The sequence below is a fragment of the Ischnura elegans genome, chromosome 2, assembly GCF_921293095.1.
Source record: "Ischnura elegans chromosome 2, ioIscEleg1.1, whole genome shotgun sequence".
Classification (NCBI taxonomy): Eukaryota; Metazoa; Arthropoda; class Insecta; order Odonata; family Coenagrionidae; genus Ischnura; species Ischnura elegans.
Window position 1 is genome coordinate 146,631,866 of NC_060247.1, and position 27,629 is coordinate 146,659,494.

Here is a 27,629-nt window from a genome sequence, read left to right on the forward strand (position 1 = left end):
TTATACGAACGTTGTGAGGAGTTTGGGATGAGGATTAATCACAAGAAAACTAAGGTAATGCGGTTTTGTAAAGCATCACGAGCGAGGAATGTGAGACTCAAGATAAAGGTGGGTGGTGTAAAACTTGAGCAGGCTGAGCAATTCAACCATTTAGGCAGTACGTTAGAGGAAAACGGATACAGTAGTAAGGACATCAGGAAGAGAATAGCATTAGCGAAGGAGGCGTTCATGAGCAGGAAGGAGCTTCTGAGAGGATCGTTGTGTAAGAGTTTAAAGATAAGGTTAGTGAAGAGTTTGGTTTGGAGAATAGCTCTCTACGGTGCGGAAACGTGGACTCTGAGGAAAGAAGACGAGAGAAGATTGGAGGCGTTCGAGATGTGGGTATGGAGAAGAATGGAGAGGGTGAAATGGACGGAGAGGAAAAGGAACGACGAAGTGCTGGATATGGTTGTCGAGTAGAGGCAGCTTTTAGGTGAAATACGCAGGAGACAGAAGGTTTGGATGGAGTTAGTGCTTAGCGGTGAAGGGATGTTGAAAATGGTGTTGGAGGGTAGAATATTGGGGAAACGAGGGAGGGGAAGGAAAAGAATAGGATTTTTAGATAGATTGAAAGAGAGTAGGCCTTACAGTGAATTAAAGAAGGCAGTGCTGGAAGGAAAGGGAGGCTCCCAGATCACCTCTTTAGTACTCCATGGAAACCTACCTTAATCGGTAGAATACCTTAATAATAATAATTATTTCCAACGCCCACTGCCGAAAACACGTATTTTTATTTTTTGCGGAAATAAGGCGATATGTAGATTATTATCGACGGACACTGAACGGAAACTGCATTTTTATCGAGTGAGGATGTGCGCCGAGAAATATTAAGTAGGTAACGTACACAATATTTCTTCTCTTCAATCTTCAAACCGTGTAAGGTAATTGTGAGGTGAGAAATATAGTGACAGAAATCGGCTTTTACCCAAATTTCAAATGTCATCTTTTTCAACTTAACCTTCCTTTCTGATATCGTCATTACAAGTCTCACATTAAAACACGGATTAAAATAAAAATTGAACTCAAAAGAAGCAATGTGGATAAGAAATAACTAAAAACTCAGTTACACTATTCACATGATAAACCCTGGTCTATTGAAAAATATTGTCTCCAAGCATTATATAGCACGGAGACTGAAAAAAACGGACTACTAGATGCCAGTACGTGATACCATGATTAAAAACTAAACCGTGTGAACAATTCATTTAATCTTAACAATTATTCAGAACAATAAAGCGTTAGTATGCGCATGAAAATCTATAAAACAGTCTTCACGGTGCACCTGGGTTGAAATAAAGATTTTTGTAGTTTAGTACTGGTGCGATATGGAGATGAATATAAGTCAACACCAGGGAAACTTGGTAATTAGCAATAAAAGGGGAACAATAACAATTTTAAACCAAAAATTAGCCGATTTTTGAAAAGATGGGACACTATTCACAAATTATTCACAAAGTGAAATAGCTGTGGCATTCTTAGGGCAATGATCTATATTTATGAACGAATTGCACGATCTAAAAGAAAAAACGTACCTTGTAAGAAAATGCTATGTGAAGAAAAATTACGCATACGGGAACAAGTACATGGACTTGAAATTTAAACTGTTTGGTTGTGAATTTCCCAGAAAAAGTCGAGCCTCGCCACCTGTTGGCGATACCACCAATTGTCGGGTTTTCGTTTTGGTTTTGTTTTTGGTTTGTCACTCCGAGAATGGGAGTGAATAGGCAGTCGTCCAGTGAACTTCGCAAGCATATGAGCAACCCCAGGAGAAGGAGCCATGTCGCGCCCCCGACGGGAACAACAGCAGCGGTGAGTGGTATGCCAACGGCCCGGCTCGACTTTGATTTAAACAATATACAGTCCACTTTTATTATCACGATCGGAAGTGATCATATGGTCCTTCGGGCCGGATTTGTCGTTGTAGAATCAGTGTTGGTGTTAGAATACTTTTGGTTTTCCCTTTTTTGGTTGGTTTTATTAGGGAACGTTGAAAATGCCAGCGATCGACGATGTTGAGTTTCGTATTGCATCTCTCTTAGCGAAGATGGGTCGTATTGATAATGTCGCTAAAGATTTCGAAAAGAATTCGAGTGATGTAAAAAAGAGGAATTTATTACGAGCTATGACGGACCACGTGGATAGTCTTTTGGAGGAATTCAATTAGGGTATTTTGAAATTAGCCTCGTTGTACGCGAAACAGTCCCCTCCCGTCGAAAAGGACAAGGAATTGCGTAAGTCTACGGAGGAGTTCGAGGGTATGTTTTTTAATACTAAGGCAATTCTTCTGACATATTTCCCAGATATAGAGCCACACTTAAGGTCAACGGGCCATCTTGCGACTGGGGAAAGTAATTCAACTCATACCGTAGCTCTCCCTAAGCTCGATTTAGTCGCGTTTAATGGCGATTTAATGCAATGGCAGGCATTTTATGATGTATACCTATCTGCGGTTCATGAAAACCCGTCCTTGAGTGACGTGCAGAAATTTTTGTATCTCAAATCTATTCTTAAGGGGGAAGCTCATTCGTATGTTTCGTCTTTACCTGTGTCCTCGGCGAATTACTCGGTCGCGTGGGAGAGTTTGAAAGCGCGCTATATGGACTCAAACAGGTTGACTAATGCCTATCTGGAGGCTTTGTTCGATATCAACCCGATCACCCGGGAAGGTCAAGCTATTCGCAAATTTTGCACATTAATTACTGAGTATGTTGGTGCGTTAAGCGCTGTGGGGCACAATGTCGAAAGTTGGTCGGTCCCAATGCTTTTTATGTTGCGCCGCAAACTCAATTCCGTGTTACGGGAGCGGTGGGAAAAGGTAGCGCTCAATGTTGGTGAGCCTTCCCTACAAACATTTTTTGATTTTTTAAGTGAGGAAGCCAAGATTTTGGAAGCAGCCTCATCGTTTCATTCAGATACTAGTCTGAATAAAAGGCCCCATAAGCCAATGCAATCTTTAAGAAAGTCTACTAGTATGGTTGTTAATACTGATAGACAAAGGGTCCAGAAATCGTGCCCAAATTGTTCGTTGCCGCATTCTTTGGAAAAATGCAGGAAGTTTTTGAAATTGTCAGTGGGATCTCGGCTAAGATTAGTTAAGGCTAAAGGGTGTTGTTTAGTTTGTTTCAGCCAAGACCATTATTTAAAAGATTGTGAATTCAAAATGCCATGCCCTAAGTGTAAATTGCCTCACAATGAATTAATTTGTTTTGCAAATCGTGAGGGTTCATGTTCGAAATTAGATAAAGATAATACTGCGGTAGAGCAGAAGCAGCAAAACCCTCAATTAGTGAGCGCAGACCCAGATGAGGCGAAAGAAAATCCAGTTCGAGAGGTGTCTTCTTTCCAAACGTGCACTCATCGGTTGGGGTCTGTCGTGATGCTTGCGACTGCCAGGGCGATCGTATTGGACATTGATGGCAATGGCCGCGTAATTAAACTCTTGCTTGACACTGCAAGTCAGGGAACCTTTATCACGGAATCTTGCGTTCGAAAGCTACGGTTGAATTCCAATAAAATTAGAACTCCTATTTTTGGGTTCGGAAATAATAATTCCGTGATATCGTCTGGAATTGTCAGTTTGAAAATGAAACCTTTGTCTGAAAGCACGTTGAAATTGGAAGTCAAAGCTATGGTGGTTCCTCATATTGCTCAATGCCCAAAATTATCGGTCTTTAATAGATCATGGCCTCATATAAAGGGGTTGAAACTTGCGGACCCGAGCTATTACGATGAGGAAGAAATAGACGTATTATTGGGGGCAGAATGGTTTGCGCGCGTGGTAGTTAACGCGCCGATAATTGGTCCTCCAGGGACACCAGATATTTTGCCAACTGTTTTTGGCCATTGCCTAATGGGGAAAATTGAAAATAAAGCAAATCAAATCCGAGTGTTCTGCTCAACACTTGGTGATAATATTGAAGGTTTACTGCGAAAGTTTTGGGAGTCTGAGGAACCTCCTAAGAGATATCAGTGTAGTCCAGAAGATGATGCTTGCGAGCAGCATTATAAGAACAATATTTCTCGTGAATTGAAACAGTATGTTGTTCGTTTACCTTTTATCTCATCTACCCTTGAATTGGGGCAAAGCAATTGTTCCGCGCTGCAAAGGTTCTATATGCTAGAACGCAGATTAACTAAGAACTCCGCTTTACGCTCGAAGTATAACGAATTTATGAAGGATTATTTTGAGCAAGGCCATATGATTGTGGCAACGAGTGCCCCATTGAGAACATCTTATTACATTCCGCACCATTGCATTTATCGTTCGAAGGCGGAATTATCGCGATTTAGAGTGGTTTTTGATTGTTCTATGAAAACCACTAATGGCATATCATTGAATGATGTGTTGCATAAGGGTCCCAAATTACAAGTGGATCTAATCGACATTTTGATGCGCTTTCGATTGCATGAGGTTGTGGTGATCGCTGATATACGCCAGATGTATAGAAATATTAAGCTACACCCGGCCGATTATGATATGCAACGAATATTTTGGAGATTTAGTCCCGAGGAAGAGCTCCAAGAATATTGCTTGACCACTGTGACTTATGGAATGAAATCAGCTCCATTTTTGGCAATTCGGACACTTCATCAGTTGGTATGCGATGAAGGCGCAGAATTTCCACTTGCATCTCGAATAATTCGAGAAAATACTTACATGGACGACATGGTTTCTTCAGTTCGAACCATTGACGAAGCATTAGTATTGCAGAGCCAATTAAAGAAGCTTTTAGATCGTGGAGGATTTGAGTTGCGCAAATGGTTGAGTAACCAGTTGGAACTGCTAGAGAATGTACCCTCAGAATTTTGCATTCTGAAGCCAGAGTGTTTTACTTTTCAGCATGAAAACCAACCTGCCGCTGAAATTTTGGGTTTGGCATGGAATCCTAGGAAGGATAAATTTTCGTATAAGTTTGAGGCTGGATTTGGTGCCATCACGAAAAGAACCATATTGTCGGAAGTGGCTCACTTATTTGATCCACTTGGATTTATTAGCCCTGTCACATTTTATGGAAAATGGCTCATCCAGCACCTTTGGCATTGCGGACTTGAGTGGGATGACACTCCTCCCGAAGAAGTGGTTGTCAAATGGAAACAATTCCGACATGAGTTACCACTCATTTCGAAATTTGAATTACGTCGTTGCTTGAAAGTAGACTCGGCAATCGACCTTCAGTTGCACGCCTTTGCGGATAGTTCGGAGAGGGGATATGCGGCGGTGGTTTATTTACGAATTGTGAATTCCGACCAGACGGTTGCCACGTCATTACTGATAGCTAAGTCTAAGGTGGCACCGATCAAGCGGATATCATTACCTCGATTAGAATTATTAGGTATGGTTTTGGCTACTAACCTTATTGATTACGCAAGAGATATATTGCTCCCTCACTGCGTAATTTCTGATGTTGTCGTATGGAGTGATTCTATGGTTGCTCTTCAGTGGATCAAGTCATCTCCTCACCGCTGGAAATCATTTATCGCAAACAGAGTCACTATGGTTCAAGAGAAATTATCTCCGAACAAATTTCGGTATGTTCCATCAGACTCTAACCCTAGTGACATAGCATCGAGAGGAGCCCTTCCTCGTCAATTGATCGAGGACGCAGGTTGGGTGACGGGCCCGTTATGGCTAAGTGAACAATCGGAGGCATGGCCGAGGGCTCCCAGCCTAGCTCGCCAAACGGATCGTGATGCCCTTGAAGTGGAAGCTCGAACAATTAATCTCCATACAGCACTAGAGGAAAACACGCTGACTTGGTTGTTGATGTTTTCCTCATTTTCACGACTGAAGAGGATAGCAGCATATTTGCTGCGATTCATTCATAATTGTAAGCACCCTAACGAGAAACATATTGGTTATCTCACTACTGGAGAGTTGGACCAGGCTGAGGTGCGGTTGGTAATCTTAGTGCAGCGAATTGAGTTTCAAAAGGAATTAGATTTATTACGGAAAGAAGAAGTGCCAAGTCGCTTAAGAAAATTGAACCCATTCATCGATGAGGAAGGTGTCTTAAGGGTTGGAGGCAGATTGAAGCATGCCAAAATTGCATTCAGCCAGAAGCATCCAATGTTGCTTCCAAGTTCTCATCATTTAACGGCTTTGATTATCGATTATTATCATGAGACCTACCTACACCCTGGGTCACTTCATTTGCACTGCCTTATCCAGTCGAAATTTTGGATCATTAATGCTAGAGACGTTGTTCGTCGAAGAATATTGCACTGCATTAAATGTTTTCGTGCAAACCCCAAACCGAAAGAGCAGTTTATGGGCAATCTACCGCCCTCTAGATTGAAAAAAATGAATGCTTTCAGCATATCGGGTGTTGACTATGGCGGGCCATTTGCTCTAAAAATGGCTAAAATCCGAAATTCTAAGATATTAAATGGATATATTTGCTTGTTCGTTTGCTTTGCAACAAAGGCAATACATTTAGAGCTTGTTTCGGATTTAAGCACAGACTGCTTCTTAGCCGCGCTAAAGCGGTTTATCGCTCGTAGAGGCGCTGTGACTGAAATCCATAGTGATAATGGTACTAATTTTGTAGGGGCACAGAGAAGGATGGCGACTTGGAGGAAAGTAACGTCATCAATTGACTTCAATGACAGAGCCGAACGATATCTGGGTGGAAGAGGAATCACATGGAAATTCATACCACCGGGCAGTCCTCATATGGGAGGGCTATGGGAAGCCGGGGTAAAATCGGTGAAAAGGCATTTGGGAGCATCACTAGGCGGTCAAGTGCTGACGTACGAAGAATTTTACACGGTGTTAGTACAGGTAGAAGCTGTATTAAACTCAAGGCCTATTACTCCAGTTAGTTCGGATCCTAACGATTTTGAGGCTTTAACTCCTGGCCACTTTCTCCTACAAGAACCAATTTACGCACTTCCTGAAGAACTGGAGCATGGTAATAGTGGATTGGGGAGACGATGGAGTTTGCTGCAACAAGTAGTAGGGACATTCTGGAAGCGATGGCAAAATGAGTACTTAATGACTCTGCAGCGGAGAGGAAAATGAACCTCAAAAAGTGGTAATATCAAGGAGGGTGACTTAGTTATATTGAAGGAACCGAATCGTAGCCCATGTAGGTGGAGACTTGGCCGAATAAACCGTTGCTTCTTGGGGACAGATGGCTTGGTTAGGGTTGCTGAGGTTAAAACCGAGCAGGGAGTGTTTAGACGGTCAGTAAAAGATTTGTGTCCATTACCTCTATCGGGTAATTAACGTTTGAGGTCAGGATTTCGTTTTGTTTTCTTTTTGTAATGTTAGGTTTAGTTCTGTAGTTGATAATTTAGTGTTTCGTATTTGTGAACCTTTCCGAGGGCTACCCATTCCTATTAAGTCTCCTTGATGGCCCCCTTGGAGTGAAGAATAAGCAATCCTTTCCTTTTTGTTTTGTCTTTCCCTCTCCTTACCCAAAGTTGAGGTTGGTTAAGTTAAAGTTGGACTATATGATCACATTCGAAAGGTGAAGTAATATATGATTGTTTATCTATTTGATATTAATTTAATTGATAATTACTTTTGGTTTTTTTTTTTTGCTTTGGAACGTTGTTCCAAGGGCGGGGGAATGTTTGGTTGTGAATTTCCCAGAAAAAGTCGAGCCTCGCCACCTGTTGGCGATACCACCAATTGTCGGGTTTTCGTTTTGGTTTTGTTTTTGGTTTGTCACTCCGAGAATGGGAGTGAATAGGCAGTCGTCCAGTGAACTTCGCAAGCATATGAGCAACCCCAGGAGAAGGAGCCATGTCGCGCCCCCGACGGGAACAACAGCAGCGGTGAGTGGTATGCCAACGGCCCGGCTCGACTTTGATTTAAACAATATACAGTCCACTTTTATTATCACGATCGGAAGTGATCATAAACAAAGAACTCGATTTTTATCTACCGAGGCAAAAAGTACATAAGGCAGTCATCCTGCCCCTGTGATGCCTAAAGACTCGCGTACACACATACCAACTCGTGAATAAGTCTCCCGGCTACTTTTATTACCAAATCCTAACCATGATTAATAGTCCGACTGAATTTTCGATGACATCCCGTGGCGTCCGAAGCGGATGGGGTGAGGATGAGAAAATAAAAAAGAACAGCGAGGTGCGCGAGCGGACGCGAGCCGAGGGAGAAACAGAAGAATAACGGAAAGCGTTATCTTCCTTTTTTCCCCCACGAAGAGAGAGGATGAGGGAATCGTTTTCAGCTCTCTGAGGGGAGTGCGGCACCCTTTGCTAAACTGAGGGTTATAAAGGGTTGTTGGAGGGGGAGAGGGAAAAGAATAAACCTCGTGGGAAGGAAGAGGGAAGGGGTCTTCGCCGCCGCCAAGGTAGGCCGGCAGATATGACCAAATAGCCTTTCACTCCAGATAGCCGAATCCCTGGCGGGATGAAAAACTGCCCCTCGAGCAGCGCAAAGAATTATCATTTTTCTCCCACCCTCCCCAACCAGTCCTCGGCTACAGGGATAAGGCACTCCTTACCCTACCTCGAAATCCCTTTTTCTGTTCCCCTTTCGTATCGTTGACCTTCCCCCATTCCAAAAACGCCTTGCCCCTCCTCTAAAAAATCTTAAAATCTTCCACAACACAATCCTATCTCGGCACTGCCTTCGCGGGGATACATTAAGCAATATTAGGCGAAAATAAACCAGATCGTGTAGGTGATGCAAAATTATTCCTATCATTTAATTTTTAGAGGATACTTAACCCTAGAACGACGGACTGGGTCCAATGGACCCAGTTGGTAGTTTTGAAAGTTTATAATTATGTCAAAAATGCACGAAACAGATTTTGACGCCGTGAGTTTTCCTAAATGTATGTCCTCTAAAACATAGCAAGAAATAACGAAAATGGGCTCATTACATTTTATAGTATACTACAAAGTTACATAGTGGACGGACTGGGTCCATTGGACCCAGTCGACTATTTTCAATGCTATGGGTAATTCATTTCAACTTATCAGCAATTTTCTTATTTACTTTGTAGTTTTGGGAGATTCAATGCTTATGTAGTTATAAACAAAGTCGTAGGCGATACTTATAACCAATAAGTGGGCAATTTTTATGGATTTGCTTGAAGCCTTTCATATGCTCTTACAATGTCACATTTAGAGTGATACGGTCACAAACATGTATCCACATCGTTTCGTAATGGGTAGTTTTTGCAACTTACTCTGGTTTGACGCATAGACAGTGTAAATTATCTACATTCAGTCCCATAATCTGTCAGCTTTATATGTGAGACTGCTCTAGCATCTAGCATCTGAGGTGCTTTTGTGGTGGTCAGTCAGAAGTTACGCTCGCAAGCTGGAGTGGTCTTGCTGCCTGCCGACATTTGCTTTTATTCCAACTATCTAACTGAAGACATTGAAGAATTTTAACTCCATAATTACATTTTGATACCGTACATGGTAAGTAAAAACCTCTACGGATTATATAAAAGATGATAATCTTTCATTCTAACGTACTATTTCAGTATCTACCACATTTACGAAATCGTTTACTCTTCAGATGGATTAGTTAGATGAAGAATGATTTTCATCTACTATGATATACAGCAATTTCATCATTCCTATCTTTACAGGATGCTTAGTGGTACCAAATTTTGTGTTATGTGGTATTGATGTGACTGAATTCATAGAGTGACAATTGATACACTGTGTAGTTGAGGAACTAAGAAATCGGCGTCGCCCTTTGGATATTACAGTCAAAATAACTATCAAGATATTTTTGAGGTAATAATAAAAAGCATTGTTTATAATTATGGTAAAAATTAGCTATTCTAGTAAAATGATTGAGCTCTTAGAATTGCTTGATGATATCAGAAACATAATATGAGACAGTGCTTCGCTAATTTTTTCCTCAATTCACAACAAAGGAGTAGCACAAACAATGTTATATTCCTTTCATATCTAAGTAAAGTGTGGAAGAAAAAATTGATAAATTTCATTGTCACTTTATTCACAGGCTTGCTTATAGTGACACACATTTAGATTGCATTCATCTAAAGATTGTAGAAGGACATGTTAGGCATCTAATCATACAGCGCTGACAGGAAGAGGGTAGTGGTGACTCCGGTGGAGGTGAAGCCTAAAATTTTGAAAAAGAATGGAGAGGAACTGAACCTTGGGCGATTTTTTCTTCATCTTGCTGAGAAGATGATAAAAATACGAAAATGGGGAATTCCTATCGGGATAAATTTTTTATTTCATGCAATCTGAAAGAGGTGTGATAAACAAAACCTCATTCCACTAAAAAGGGTAGAATGCGAAGGCGTAATATTTTGCGTCATATCCTGAGTGCCGTGCGGAATTTTTATTCTGTCTTCTGCTCTTTTGCTAATTTTGCGTCCAAAAATCTTTGATGTTGTTAGAAAATAGACCACCAAAGACGCACAGTTTTTCAAGCTTTGCAGAATGAAGAAAATGACTCTGAAATAAATAAGACTCTGGGACTGCTAGTATTATCATTTTTACAAGTCAAAAATGAAAATGTTTCACAACTTTGGAGTAAACTAAACGGGTGACCAATATTCAACAGTATTATAGAGTCAAAATAATACTGCAGGTTATTCGATTTGATAATGCGACAGGAATGAGGAAAAGCAGAGGCGAAGATAAGTTGCAGACTATTAGAGAGATATTTGATGGGCGAAATGAATATTTGAAATATGCATCCGTGCCAAGGTTCTGCATGACAATTGACGAACAGTTATTGATGTTCCCTGGGCGCTGTACCTTTAGAGAGTTTGTTTCATCAAAACCAGGAAAGTATGGAATTAAAATTTTGAATAAAATTCAAATTTTGGCTGCAAGTGGTAGTAGTGATTCATACAAGTGGAATATCCAAGTATACACAGGCAGAGACTCTAATAAAAGTCAAGAGGTCAATCAAGGGAAAATATTAGTTACAGGCATGGTTGTGGGACTAATCAGCCAGTAACATAATATGTGAAAGTAGACCGCCTACTATTCAAAGGTTTAGCGATTGTAGAGATCATGAGGTAAAATAAACGAGGGATTCCACCCGAGCTCACGTCTGTAAATGCCATACAGCCTACAGGGTTTCCTAACAAAGTAGTATCTCATGAATCTCATGGAATCCAAAATAAAACCAAACATAGGAAGAATTTACATCGTGAAAAAGAAAATGTGACACAGTCCTTGACAACCTTAGCAACCAAGGAAAATAAGTGTCGTAAGTGAAACTACAATTAAGATAGAAATACATGAGCATCCCCATCACGATGTGCACAAAAAATATGCCAAGAGCATTCAGAAATTCTATGCAATCAGTGCTTGTAGTAGCATAACACTTTTTAATAACATTTGTAAATGCATCATACATTTGTTTCATTTAATTTGTTCCATGACTTATTTATCATTGACGAATAATCCATGTTGTAATTTGTGTAAATGTAATTGTGCTAATGAACTTACATGAAAATGGTAAAAGTGGAGTGATATTTCTGGTAGAAGGAATAATATTATGCTTCGCTGCAGTAATGTCTTCAAACAAAATAACTAAATATTAATAAAGAGGTGAAGAAATATGTTGGGGAAGTAAATAAGATGGAAACCATCACCAAACTTAGCCTAAATTCATTATAAACTAGTAATATTGTGGAAAAAATGTTTGAGGGTCCATTGGACCCAGTCAGGCCACTACGCGATAATTTTTTTTCAGTCTTCCTAGGGTTAAGGTAACAATAACAGAGAGAGCAGAGAGATCTATACACGGATAAACAAAATCGATATTTTATATCATGCCATCAATATAGAATATGAAGAATAATAATAGCAGTTTTCACTCAGTAGAAGAATTAAAATGTAAATAAGAGCTACGACAAAGTCTGGAGTATGCATATGAATCACGTTAACGACATAAGGCATATGAGATATGTAATTTTAATAGACCATGGTTTATAAGAAGTTGGTTTTAAATAAAATAAAGACATATATTTGAAATTCAACATTTTTTACATTAAAACAAATCCAACTCCACGGATTGCTACCCACGCTCTGGAATAAAATATGGAATGTGGTTATCCAATGAGACGAATAGTAGATATAGGAAGTTTAGATCTATTTTAGAGACTACATTTGAAGTTTTTGATTGGCTTGGAGAGTACAAATTATGATCAGGCCTACCGGTGTTGCTCAGGAAGTACCCAGACAAGTGGGAAACTTGGAAATTGGATTTCATGATCACTTAGGAATTTAATGTTCTCTCTTTGAGCTCATCAAAAGGTCAGGAGTCCAACCTCAGAGGCTGTATTATGTCACGCAATAAGAAACGGACGCGTTGGACACAATCCAAAGTAGTACAACGGCGTTTGTGAGCATGGGATATACCTATGTACTAACTTTGGCGGCAGTCCACGTAGCTGTATGGAAACGCATTACGGACAGACAAATAGACATCCTCCTTTACTTACATAGATTAAATAAATGCTTAAATAGATGACTGGATCAAATAAGTTTTCTATTTTGACTTCAAATAATTCCAAAACCGTTCCGTTCATCTCCTATCGGAATAAGGCATTCCTTTCCCTGCAACTCCAATTCCTTTTCTCTCACCCCCAACCCCCCGCATGTGTTTCTCGCATCCCTGACCTTTCCCCCTTCCCAGAATCGCTTGCCACAAAGCACATCCCTACCCCGCCCTCCCCCTCCCTCGGCTGCGGTGAAACGGACACGGGCGCTGTCCTTGGCGAGAACGTAACGCACGCACGAGGGGAGAGAGCGAGCGAGCACATATGTGTGTTTCCCTCGTGAGTCGACGAAACGGAGGAGGGGGGTCGGAGGGAGGAAGAGAAGAAAAAACAACACCGCCACCTCATCCGTTTTAATACGCCCACCCCCTCCTACTTACACTCCTTTTGTTTACTCAACTTTTTAAAACACCACTTTACCGCTAAATGCGATTATTGCGACCATCACCGCAGCCTTTCTGGTGATTTCTTAACCGCCACGCATTCGCAAAAAAAACGCAAAAAAAGTGAAATATATCGGCCAGGAATACCTGGTTATTCTCCTACCTCCAAACTTGGAAACCTACGAAGTAAACATGATCTCTTTACGGCAACAAGAGCTATAACTAAGAGTAGAAAAGTTGACGGTTGGATTTTTTTTTTGCTCGTACTCTTTAACGATGCTAAGACGTAGTTTAGAGCGTTGCAATAAAAAATGATGAACTAAGCCAACATGATGGAAAAATCTGGTTCCATTTACACACCTTCATGAGAGTTTATCTGTTACTAGGGTGATTGCTAATGAATGTGAATTTAGAAATTAATTTTTTAGCTAAAACAGAATAGAATGATACAGCTTTGCTGAGAACGCACTAATATTATAAACATTAAAGTGAAATCGCGTAAATATGTTAACAAGTGGTGACCCAAAAATAACCGGACGAAAATCGATGCGCCCGTCGCTCTTATATTTTGGGCTTCTACCATTAGATGGGTGTTATTTCATGATTTCTGAGTCAGAATGCGAAATTAAATGGCTTTTGACAGTTGCAGCGAGCCTCAATGACAGTTTGCGTTCGAAGAGTTATTTGACCCCTTAGATTTTTGAAATGGTTGATATTCGAGAACAGCGTGCAGCGTTGAAATTTTTTTCTCTGCTCTGTAAAATTGATTGGGACACAGTTTATATATTTTCTTTAGATTATAAAGAGCACGCCTGGAAAAGAAATCAAGTGCACGAGCGCTATTCGCAAATCAAACGCGACAACATATCGATGGAAGACATGCAACGTCTGGGCCGGCCTGCCAGGTCCAGAACCAGGCTGGTAATGTGGAAAAAAACTCGTACCCTGGTGTATGAGGAAAAGAGGTGATTACAGACGAACTCGTTCAAAGATTTGGTCTTTCGTGGAGTTCATTGCAGTGACTTTTAGTGGAAGATTATCAAATGAGACGAGTCGCGGCGAAATTCATCCCCCGCTGGTTGACTCCTTATCAAAAAGTGGCAAGTATTGCTGTTTGCCGTGACTCCAGTTTTTGGTAAAGAATTGATTGACGCTGCTTCCTCACCCACCCTACTCACCAGATCTCGCACCTTGTGCTTTCATTTTCGTCCCCCAGGAGAAAATAGTGAGGAAACGGAGATATTTTGCACGAATTACGGATGTTAACATTAAATCGAAGGCGGCGCTGCATGGCATCGGAAACGATGATTACCAAAGGTGTTTCGCTCATTGGAAAAAAAACGTTTTAACCAATGTATCGGTGTAAAGGGAGAGGTTTTCGAAGGAGACTATCATTAATAGCACAAATAATTGAATTTTGAATATTTGAAAAAGTTATTTCCGGTTTATTTTTGGGTCTCCCATAGTATAAAATTAATATTAGAACAAAACTGAGAAATATATCTCTGGGAGATATTCACCAATCAGCAATCTTTGAATGCATACCTTTAAAAGGGAATGGTGACTTAAACAGGCCAAATAAGCATTTCAGAAATTAACGACCAGAGTATCATTTAGGCTTTGATTACATTGGAATTGGATACGCTAAAATAGTATTAAACCACACCAATTAGCGACGCAAACATCAATGTTTCGGAAGACGCAAGCGTGCCTGAGGAAAATGGGTAAATTGCAGTCCAAACGTAACTTCTAAGCAAATATTAAGCGCACATTAGCATTGGCAAGAATGACAATATACAAATAGGTTACTCTAGCGCAACACGCGGATAAAAAGGCTAAAATTAAGAGAAAGAAGTCTTTTGGGGACTTAATTAAAAAAAAAAAACAATTTTTGTTCGCGAACCAAATGTTTCATAAGCTATATAAAACTACTTCGATATATTTATTTATAATTTGACTGTATTCTGCAGGTAAATTCTCATAATAAATAATAAAAGTAGATTATGCATACCACTCATGGAAATTAATCTTGAATAACGAAAATTGAGGAAAAAGGTGGGGTAAATGTTGGAAATTTTACTTATTTTTAATGGAAAATGTTTTTAGAAATAATTGCTTGTAAATAAACTACTCAAAAGAAAAATTCTACGACTTTGGAGGAAATGAAAAATAGGTTTCCAAGAATGTTAGCCAGAGACTACTTAAGCCATTCCAGTTCCTTTCAGTAACCTTTGCTTCATTGCAATTGTATGCTTATTGTAGGTATAACACCAAATTGATACCAAAATAGCCAAAAATTCTGCTAAAATACTCATGCTTTTGCAGAAGGGGGGAGAATAATTAAGAAGAAATATTAAAGAAAACCATTAAATCAATTGACATAAGATTGCTGGAAATGTTAAAAGAAACTTTCTATTAGCAAAAACTATTTTTTTCAACACTTGAACGTATTAATTTCTAAATGTCATCCCAATGAGGGATGCTTTTCTACGTCAGCCGTAGGTACCTACTACCACTTAATGGGCTGAATAGTATCCTTAACGGTACCTCTTAAGAGTGCTCTAAAATATACAATCGCCCGCTGGGAAGTATATCTTTGCTATGAGCTCAGCGGAAAAATGTGGATCATAGAATTAATGACGCATTAACCTATAGCCATAACAATGCACCTGGTAGAGCGCGCGGATGAAAAAAAAATCATTTATGCCCTTCAATCAAAAAATTACGGTATCTGGAACACGTTTTTCTGATCAGAAATGGAATGCGAAAATATATTACGCTTAAATTAGCAGTCGCTTCGCCCACATCATAGCGGATGCCCTTAAATGAAAAAACAATCCGGTTGATTCATTTAAGGAGTGATTGTAAAGACTCACCAATTACATTGTATTCCGTTTCCAAATTTGTTTGACAAATTGGCGATGTGATCAGGTGAATAAATGTAATAATAAGACCTCTGTTCTGTATTATATAATAAAAATTGGTTCCATAAAATGGCGTTATTATTCACCACTAGCATCTGATACTATGACCGAGAGAAAATTATACTCATGGCCTCAGATGGCTCATAAAGTAGCTGTGCCCAATTCTAAATTATTCATGCAAATAGGGTGGTTTTATATTTTTTATTGCCTAAATTGAAAGATTATTACTCCTGGTGTACATATTTCACGCTATTAGATTTTTAAATGACGACGGCTAAGAATGAATGCTGGGAAAAGCCCGTATGACGCCATTCTGGTTTCGGCTGTCACTGTATGAGGCCATCTTGGTGCGAGGCTATGAGCGCCACTACGATGCAGGATGCTAACAGGTAGCAGAGTACCCTGCTTACAGGTAGCGCTTGGCTTAAATAAGGATTATTAATACCCTATCAAACGAAGGAAACTTTCCAACCATAGCCAATTTTAATAGGTGATTATTAAGAAATGTTTCCCTGAGCTATGTACCCCATGCATGCATTGGTAATATCAGACGATGTTAAACTCCTCACTACCTGTATGGCATCTAGGCCCCCATGACGCCGCGTGGAGTGGCATCGCATGGGCGCTTATCTGGCCTTTTTCAAATGAGGTTTGACCATTAACATTCGCCTGAACAGGGATTTTCTAAAACCAAATGGTTTGTATATTATGAATACACTAATGGTGGGTATATAATCGCAATCAATGCCTTTCGTTTTCTTTGATGAAGGAAACTACCCTATTTGCTTAGTAAAATGTTCAGAAAAATAATTTCATCAAAAGGTAACTCTTGAAAATTGGGAAATTATTACTCCGCAAATGACCAATATCAACGGATACTCAAATTATCCATTTCATGTGACGTTACATGCACGGACAAAAAAGTTAAGTTATAACTATCGAATTCTGATGAAATTTATCAAACTTTTGGGTTCATATGGCACATCGAAAAATTCTGTAATTATTACCAAACCAGTTTGATAAATTCTATTAAACTGATTTGGTTATTGTTACCGAAATGGCCACAGCAGTTCGATAAAAACTATCAAAATCGAAAGGGTAATAAAACCGACGTAGCGTGCACATGTGAAAGATTTTCAACCCAGAAAGCACTATTCTGATTGAAAATCATAAAATTAGGATTTTGACGTACGTTTCTGCAAAAGAAATACAAAAAAAGTGGAAAAATAACAAGCCTGCATGAAGCATTGAACGTGGGCCCCCCGCGTGGTAGCAACGGACTCTAACAACTAGTCTAAATCGGTTGTCACAATAATTGCATACTTAAACGCGCTAATATATTATTTTTGCAAGTATTCAACTTTTGTTTTGAAATGTGAATAAGGTGTGACTACAGTTACCCTTTGTATGCTTAATAGGTATACTTTATGCACACAATTGCATTACGTAGTTACTCCATATGAATATCTAGAGCAGATGCGCAAGAAAACTTTATTTGCAGGCTTTTTACATCGATATAGAGATGGCTTTAACGTGCAGGGTGATATCCTTAGCATGGATTGGGTCTAGTATCACGGATTTTATCACATGTTATTTAACATGATCGCGAGTGATTATACCTCAGGAATACCTCTAATTAAAGTTTTATGTGTCGAAATACACAAACATCTCCTTACAGCTTTAATATCTATGATAATATGCTATTCAATCAATGTCTTTGATGCACCAGCTAACGGGTAGTATTGCAATTTAAAGCAGGAAAAAAACATAAAAATGAACGTAAACAAAATTAAAACGTTATCACCATCACAAATAATGAAAACAAAATCATTTCTACCAACCTATCTTTTATGTAAGGCCTGTTTAAGAATCTTTCAACTGCAAATGTGTATTGGTATAAACATAAGAGGAACGATAGACCGTTCGATAGATTACAAAACACTTGGTAAATTCTATCAAACCAAATTTGCATAGCAATGTAGAGTTTGATACTTTTTACCAAAAAAGCAATCACCTTCGTAAAATTAAGCATAACTTCGATAAAAGTTACCAAACTCAGAATCGCATTGAATTAATTCGGTTATTTTTACGAAACTCTTCCATACAATTGACCAAATTATGCAATACCAAAATGTTTGATGAAATATATCAAGAGCTCACGCTAGCGTTTGGTAAAATAAATCAAGTACTTAATAATTTGCATCAACGTTTAAGTATATTTAACAAAAATACTCCCTATCACCCCAGTTCGATAGTTTTAATCAAATCTTTATTTTCCGTGTGCCTCTAAATTCTATTTTCAGAAATTAATTCATAAGAAAAGAAATTGTTACTTTATTATGCTCACAAATATTTTGATAGATCTTTGCGTGATAGTGATTCAAATGAAGATGGAATGAAACTTACTTACAAATACAAGTAATGGTATAAAAATTAAATCCATTATCCCCAAACAATATCTCGTGGAGAGCAGAAAAGTAAGCTAATACCACACAGCTGATTCTGCTCCGAATGAATAGGGTAGTTTCCTTCATCAAAGAAAACGATAGGCATTGATTGCGATTCGTTGTCCACCATTAGTGTATTCGTAATATACAAATTATTTGGTTTAAGAAATACCGGTTTAGACGAATGGCAAGGGTCAAATTTTATCCTCATTTGAAAAAGGCCAGATTGGCGCCCATGCGATTCCGCTCCGCGTGACGTCACAGGGACCTAGTTTCTACACGAGAGGATAGGAGTTATACATCGTCTGAGGTTACCAATGCATGCATGAGGCACAGAGCTCAGGGAAACATGTCTTAATAATCACCTATTAAAACTGGCTAAGGTCGGAAAGTTTTCTTCGTTTGATAAGGTATTAATAAACCTTTTTTAAGCCATGCGCTACCAGACAGGAAGGTACTCAGCTATCCGCTAGCATCCTGCGTCCTATCAGCGCTCAGAGCCTCGACCAAGGTCACTTCACAAGGAGAGAGGGGGAACCAGAAATGCGGCGCACGGACTTTCCTACTTACGCGTCGCGTTTTCGCGCGCTTGAAATTTTTCACTTTTCATTTAATCGCGAAAAATAGATATCGTCATTTAAAAATCTAAAAGCGCGAAATACGTACTCCAGGAGTAATAATCTTTCGATTTAGGCAATAAAAAAATAATAGGAAACCACCCTATTGGAAGTAGGAGATATTTTTATCAATCCGAAATAGTCCTTAATGCATGGATGAGGAGAGTTTAGCATAGCCAGCGGTTTCAATGGTGATCAGATGAGTCTCAAAGAAACCGTTTCATTACATCATGTTCAGCTGGGATGACCTACTTGCACAGCCCATACCTCCAACAGAGGTGTCTATTTTCCATATATTCGTGTCTTTCCATGATCATGCACTGAGCTGCAATACAGCTTTGCACATACCATGCTACTTTTTAGACGGCGCACGCGCCTCTGAGAAAGACCTAAATGAAACTAGACGACGCTTTTTAAGTCTTTTTTCCTCCGCCTGTTTTGGAGAGGATCGATAAATATGAAAAGAAAAACGCTCGTTTTCAAACGTAGTTCATTGCGTTCCGAGGGAAACGCACGCGCTCAGGGGAAAGGAAGCATATACATATATCTCATGGAACCGTTCGGCCTTCACCCATAACTCCTCGCAATCACCTTACCACCTCACTCGCCCCCGTATCGCGATTTCCATTAAAACTATAAAACATCCGCGCGACCCACATTCCTCACCGATGACTCTTTATTCATTCGTTTCTGCTCCCACCAGACGGCGCCGTTTCGATCCTAGGGAACCGTAAACTAAAACGCAGTGGCAAAAAGACGACCGCTCTCACGATGGTGACTTATTTTGAATGCGGTCCCCAAGAAAACATTCACTATCAATTACAATAAAATGTTCCCTACTCAGATATTCAAATAATACTTTTATTTTGCCAAATGAATGGTTAAAACAACGAGTTCAGTCACTATGATAATTTTTATTATCGGACGCTACATGAAGTTTCACTCAGAAAGCAGTGTCCATCGAAACCATTGCTGTAGTACCTTTTTAACGCCGAGTTTATTTTGTAGTAACAAGCCGAAAAGGACGTAATCGCCTAAATTAATGTCCTGGACTTCGCTGATTCAGAATCAGCAAGTGATTATACCGGATTTACGCCAAAATTACAACATACAAGAGGTTTAATAAACCCAGGTTTGACTGAAAGCTCTCATGTTCACCCAAAGGAGTTTCACGGATTATCACCGAAGCAATCAATCAAATCAAGCACTGCGTATTTCATGAAGAAAGAAAACATTATCATAAAATATGATATATTTTATGAAGCATGACATTTTACAGTTTAAACTAATATTTGTTATCTAATGGCGAAAAAGCCACTAAATGTCGAATAATTCATGCATATTTTTGCTTCCATAACAGCGATTATATTTCGACCCATTTTATTTGAAAATAAACAAATACTGGTCTCAAGAACCATTATAATTACAATTTTTGGTTAGTTCTTCCAAGTAAATACTTTATCTTAAACAAAAAATAAAATTCGAGGAATCAAGCGAGATGGAGTGGAATTGATTCATAATGAAACACTTACTTGCAATTTTCCACAAAAATAAAATTTTTACTACGACTTAAGTTTCGATGATACTACATCATTTTCAAGTAACAACTGAGAGAGGAGAAATGGGGTGGAAGGTCCTCAAGGAGCTGGTTGGAATGGATAGGGGTGCAAGGCGTGGAGGGGAGGGGGGGGGAGGGGAGGGTGGAAAAAAACCGGAGGAGGTAAAAAGGTTGGGAATTGTAGGGTTTTTTCGGGGTTGACAAACTTGAACATAGAAATAAATGAATGCATTTGAAAACACGTGGCGGTCTTCTTGTCTTCGGGTGTTTCCGAGCGCCTTCCGTGAATGGTGTGGAAGGGGGGGAAAGACGTCTTCTGTGCTAGAAGGGTCTTCGGGGGTGCGTTCTTCTGAGGGCGTGTAGGTGGGGGGCGGGGGGTCGGCGGTTAGGGTTCACTGCATGGTTCTTGTGGGATCCCTTTCACGTCGAGTGGGCGACAGGAGGGGGGGAGAAGGGATTTTAACACTTCTGGGAAACACACTATTGGAACTTAATGGCAAGCAAGGGCGATTTTGAAAGGTTGAGGTTTGAGAAGGGAAATTGAGAAGGGAAACCTGGGAATGTTTATGTTGGTGGATACAGTGTGGAACTCATCGACTCTTTGCTTGCAAAGAAAAGACGACAACAAGCAGTGAACCTCAACACCTCTCTTTCCCCACAGCAGACAAGTGAACCCCGCAAATGGTGCAAAATTCCCTTCATCAAAGATCTCTCCTACAAGATTGCCAACCAAATCCCTAAGGAAAAATTCAGAGTTTCCTTTTACACCCCCACAACATTATCCCGACTCTTGTGTAAACACAAAGACCTAATCGAAGGTGAAAAACTGAGTGGTGTTTATGAGATTACGTGTTGCGAGTGCCATGCGCAATATATAGGACAGACAGGAAGAGATTTCAACACGAGATTTAATGAACACAGGAAGTGCATCGCCCACAGTAACCCAACTTCGATGGTGGCCAAACACATCATTGAGAGTGGCCACAATCCAAACTTCACAACCAAAGTGCTCCACAAACATATCAAAGGAAGGAAATTAGACGCCTTGGAACAATTAGAGATCCACCAACATAAACATTCCCAGGTTTCCCTTCTCAATGACCACCTCTACCTTTCAAAATCGCCCTTGCTTGCCATTAAGTTCCAATAGTGTGTTTCCCAGAAGTGTTAAAATCCCTTCTCCCCCCCTCCTGTCGCCCACTCGACGTGAAAGAGATCCCACAAGAACCATGCAGTGAACCCTAACCGCCGACCCCCCGCTCCCCACCTACACGCCCTCAGAAGAACGCACCACCGAAGACCCTTCTAGCACAGAAGACGTCTTTCCCCCCCTTCCACACCATTCACGGAAGGCGCTCGGAAACACCCGAAGACAAGAAGACCGCCACGTGTTTTCAAATGCATTCATTTATTTCTATGTTCAAGTTTGTCAACCCCGAAAAAACCCTTCAATTCCCAACCTTTTTACCTCCTCCGGTTTTTTTCCACCCTCCCCTCCCCCCCCCCTCCCCTCCACGCCTTGCACCCCTATCCATTCCAACCAGCTCCTTGAGGACCTTCCACCCCATTTCTCCTCTCTCAGTTGTTACTTGAAAATGATGTAATATCATCGAAACTTAAGTCGTAGTAAAAATTTTATTTTTGTGGAAAATTGCAAGTAAGTGTTTCATTTTAAACAAAAAAAATTAAAGTTTAAAATAAAGCGACGCCATAGTCACATTTATTGGACGGAACAATTTATAATTCGAAATTATGCACCGATTAATTCAGACATTTAATTTTTATTTAAGAAAAAACTATGGCTTATGTTTTTAAGGCACAATAAATCTAACTTCACACATTTCTAAGTCACACGGTACGCACATAAATATATGAGGTCGCCACGTGCCCAATGACGCCTCACATTTCCTAGTCTGCGCAAGATTTCTTAAATCAATATTAACGGTGACTCATCTTTACCCCAATACATTCATGCATGAACATCCACAGAACCGTTCAGCTAGACATAAAACACAACAGCGACCCATAAATTTCCCAAGAAAGGTATGGATCAATATCTAAAGCATAAAAGATGGAACGGATGCCTAAATCTACTTCATTCATCAAGTCAAACTTTTATTCCCGCATCAGTCCCGAGGTTTTCATATCGAAACATTAGCATACCTCCCCGAATGGGTTGGGCAATATGTTGTGAGGAACATCTGGAGAAAGTTAAGTCGTCGGAGAATGAATGGACAAAGAAAATACAAGGAACAGCATGCCTCACGCACACCCCGGCCATCCCATCTACATTCGAAAAAACGCGTCTCAGAGAGAGAGAGAGAAAGGTCATGCATCATCGTCAGCAAACACCTTTGAGCACTGGTCAAAAACAACTTCACTTGACTAGGCGTAACTATGGAGTTGAAGGTCCAAAAAGAGCGTCTATTGATACACAGTGCAAAAAGCTGGTTAGAAAAGATTCAGAGCCTTCAAGACCTTGTGCTGAAAACTACATGAACGGATAGAGTACATAGTGGAAAAGTATAGAAGAAAAACAGAAGAAAGGGATATTGGGACACTATGTACCCGAGAAGGACTCAATGGATAAGCGACTTCATGAGCCACTGTCGGGAATATAATGAAAAAAAAATAATTGGGGTAACTCGACTGGGATTCAAGGGCGTACCCAGGATCACAACTCGGGGGAGGGGGGCAAGCCATGGGATTCATAAGATTATTTCCTTAAAAAATAGCATTATTTTAGTTATGTAAATACTTTCGTTTCAATGCAGTACTGATTTTGCTAAAAGTCTTGAGCGATTTTTGCCTCTAGGGGGGGGGGGGGGGCAGCTGCCCTCCCCCTTCCCCTAGCTGGGTACGCCCATGCTGGGATCAGTTGAGAAAACTACATTTTCCTCCAGATATGAAAGAACATCATCGAAGACAGGTTGTTCTTTCTAGACGTAAGTAAAGTCATGTAAAGCTGTTGTGAGCAGGGCTTAGTTCCATGGTGCCTGTAGAATTCGAGAGTGGCTAATGCGATTCGTCATCAAAATAGTCAGGTTCATATCAAGTTTAGTCGTTCTTACATCCATCTCAGTAACAGTGTAATGATTTACTCTTACACCTGTGCTTTACTCTTGAAGGAATACGTCATTAATGCTTATTGCTCATAATAAGTCAAGATACGCAAATTTCAGTAGCTTCCAACGGGTTTTTAGCCTTGTCCCCTCCTTCTTTCACTCACCCCCAACAATATCTAACATCCTATACTCACGAGAGTAGCGGCAGAACTTCTTCAGCTCCTAAAAGGAAAGAAAGCGGCCCTGGCTCGCTTTTTAATTCGCTCGGCGGGAGAAGATTTTAAAGGGAGTCTCGCCCTGTTTAGCCCCCACCGTTTGATTCTCCTCGTAATTTCCCACTCCAGTCGAGGTAAAAAAAGAAAAAGAAAGCAGGATGCCACCTCCTCCTCACTCCCTCTTCATCCCCTTAAACAGCGACCTCTCCACAACACCCTTATCCTCCACCCAACATCGATCGTTGAAGCGAAAAGTGAGGAGGAATGAATGGCCCGAGAAGAGAGAAGAAAAAAAGGAAGGAGACATTCACACACACAACCCCTTCTCCTCATTTCCTCCACTTTCCTTCCTTTCACCTCCATAGGTGTTATATTTGCCTACTGCTGCTCCGTAACTACGTCAACAATCCTTTACGCCCAATCCACAGCAGGAAAATCCAGTAACACTATAGTACACCAGCTGGTTATATATAATGCGGATGTATTCATAGTGATTAGGGACTTCGCAGAAAACTCACGCTATCTTCTAAAGCTTTCGATATACTTCTGCAACAACGAAACAAAGACCTTTTGTACGTTTTCTTTGCGATACTCTCACATCGGATACATCGAAAAAACAAGTTGGCACCTTATTTCTAGATATTAATAACGCATTCAAAAAATACCTGAAAAAAATAACTTTTATACAAGGTGCAGTCAAGGCTTATAGAAAGTGAGGGTTTAACGAAAAAATTATAAATTGACTGAGCGCCTTTTTGATTGATCGCAAGAAAAAGTAGTTTAATTGAAGGAATAGCTCTTTTGAAGAAAACATGACATTCAGTGCCCTAGAAGGAAGCGTAATTGGCCGTCTTTTGTTCATTTTATATACATAAGTTGCCTCTGCAGCGAAATAAGCAGAAAAAAACGCCTATATGCTGAGGAAGCTGTAGTCAATGGCGAGATACATAAACCCTTTGATTTTGTAAATCCATCATTGAATTTAAAATAAACGTCGTGAATGGAGCCATAAGTGGGGCGCAGAAATAAATCAGTGGAAATTCACGGCCGTAAATATCACCCGTTAGCGTCCAACTATTTCCTAGCATGAATTGTGGATGGCGCTTACACAAAAGCATCGGATTGCGGCATCCTTATAGGAGTCGCAGTGACGCCTAACATATCGTGGTGAACAAATATATTTAGTGCAAAGCCCTGAAGAATGTTGGATAGTTGCAGTGTGTTGTTTTCGAATGAAATAGCGGATAGATAGTTGCCGCTTCGCAATCGTCAGGCCACAGCTTGAATAAGCAGCGAACACATCGGATCCAGCGAAGAAAGATTTGTTCAATGAACTGATCAAGTGCAAAGGAAACTTGCGTGTTCCATCAAAACTTCTACGAACACAAAGCGTTGAACTGATGTTACATGAATTCGGTGGGGAGGCGCAGGAGATTCGGAGGCTACGTGTAACACTAAGATTGCTAGAGCAATCAGGAACCTTCGAGAGGGACAGTGAGAACTTCATATACCGCGATATATTTACAAGTCCGATAAAATAGTATATAAATAAGTATGATAACTTATCTAATTCTATGGCAAACGAATCTGTACAGCCATCTTAGTACATTATCATGTAAAGTTTGCCGGCCTCGGCGGCGTTGGGGCCTGCCAAACTGCAGGTCGCGGGTTTGAGTCCCGCCTCGGTAGGTGGTCCCTTTCCATGGCATGGATGTTTGTGTCGTACTTAATTAATCCTCCGTAGTAAAGGCCTCTATTTGCTGTTTACGGGGAAGTTATGAAATAAAATAAATATTATCGAGAATATTCAATCAATATCTTCCCCAAGTATTTGCAAAAATTGCCATGTATAGGCGTGATATTATGTCTGCCGTGGAACAAAAACTGGATGAAATATCTCCCATGCTGGATAGATCATGGTTATCGGTAGAAGATACTTGCGTTACCGCGGTGCTTATAAAGTAAAAAAAAACAAATATAACGAAACATTAAAATTTATTTTAAACTACTTTTTGCTACGATTAATGTAAGTTATAAATTTTATTTGAAAAAAATTCCAACTAATCAAGCCTAATAGACCATGGTTATTTCAGTTCGCATTTTCAGTTCATAGTAAATGGTTAGAGATAGAAATAAGTCAGCTATAGTCAAAGAACGGATTACGCCAACTATGAGTTACATAGTCGACACTACTATACCTAAAATAATAAATTTATTAACATTATAAAATAGACGGATATATACGAAGATCGCTTTCCTCATAAGTTATGTACCGAGATTGAAAATCGGAGAACAAATTAGCATAACATGAATTCCTTTAAATAAATTCCATGAATAAACTTTCCCGTGTATTGCAAAGGACATTCATAAGGCACAAGACAAAAAGAATACAAATATGCTCACCTCCTCAAGTGAGAAATATTGGAGGAATAAAATATTTAAATTTGAAATTTAAAAATCAACAGGGCAGTTATGAAAAATCCATAAATCGCCGGGAGGTAAGAGAAATTGAAAGCAATATAAAAAACATTTTTCACTTAAATAATCGTGCGTCCTCAAAAACATTCCACTCAACTCTCTAAACAATAATGCGAGAATGAAAGAAGAAATTCCGCGTACGCTGCGAAAAAAAATTCATGGAAATTTTTCAATTTTTGCGAGTATGTGCGCACCTGATGTGTTGCCCACGAATTGGAGAGCAGGGAAGAGAGATTTTGGTTGCTAAGAGGAAACACTCGTGTGGAGAGACGGGTTTCAAACATCGGAATTTCTCTCCTTTGCACCGAATGCTAAAGACAGTTGATTCGATCATTATTCAAAGCGTTCGGAATCCCACGCCCGGTAGCGAAAGGGCCCTTGGAATAAATGAAGCCCTTTTAACGAAGTCCATTCTGAGCAGCAGTTCATCACAATGCCGAGGTTATATTGAGTTAGAGCTGATCAAGCAGCGAATCAATTCTCCGACGGTAGCGATGAAATTCAAAAAAGATTAAATTGATTGGAAATAATTCTCCAGGCGAAAGAAACAGCACAGAATTAAGGTACAGCATTCCATAGACGAAACAGATTAAAAAATCTCTCCCTTTTACTCGATTTCTATGAAGTATCAGTATTTCAATTCAGAAAAGAGCTTTACTCCTCTTGGATTACATCAGCAGCGGAAGCCCATGTTCTTTAGCGCATATTTTCATTTGGATAAATCATGTTTAAATAGGGTAAAATGTTAGGTTACTTCTTATTCCACGTCGTCTAAAAAGAAATCAAACTAGACAAGAAAGGTTTTCTCACTATATCACAATGTATATCAATACTATCTCACCTAAAACCCACAATATATTTGTTACAGTTTCTATCAATACTATAAGATTCACGATTAGTTAAGTTTATAGAAGAGAGTAAGTTACTTGCTTTCAAATGAAAGGAATATTTTAAGGAAACATTTGACCAAATGCCATCAAGATCGAAGAAAAAACCGTTCATTTATTAACTGAAAATTCTATTTCTGCCGGTTTCAATGCAATGCAGCTTCCTCAAGTTACAATTGATATGCATAATTATTAGCGATGGATGATGTAGCATACTGAAATTGGCCGATGAAAAATCTATGCATCGAGTTATTAATTTTTTTCGATTCGCATACTAATATACGTGACAGCACCTTTAATTCTGCATTACAAATTTCCCTAACCTCCAAGAGGGACAACTTGCTCGGACATTATGATATAACTAAAGGCAAAGTCCCTAATATCTCTGACCTGCTGATGCTGACGGGGTCTTCTAAAATCAAACGTGCCCGCTTTACGCGCCAGGTGCGTTGGCGAGGGCCAAAGGACCGTTTTACTGTCCTGCCGTCCGAAAGGAAACACCACTCGCAAAAAACGCAACACGACCTA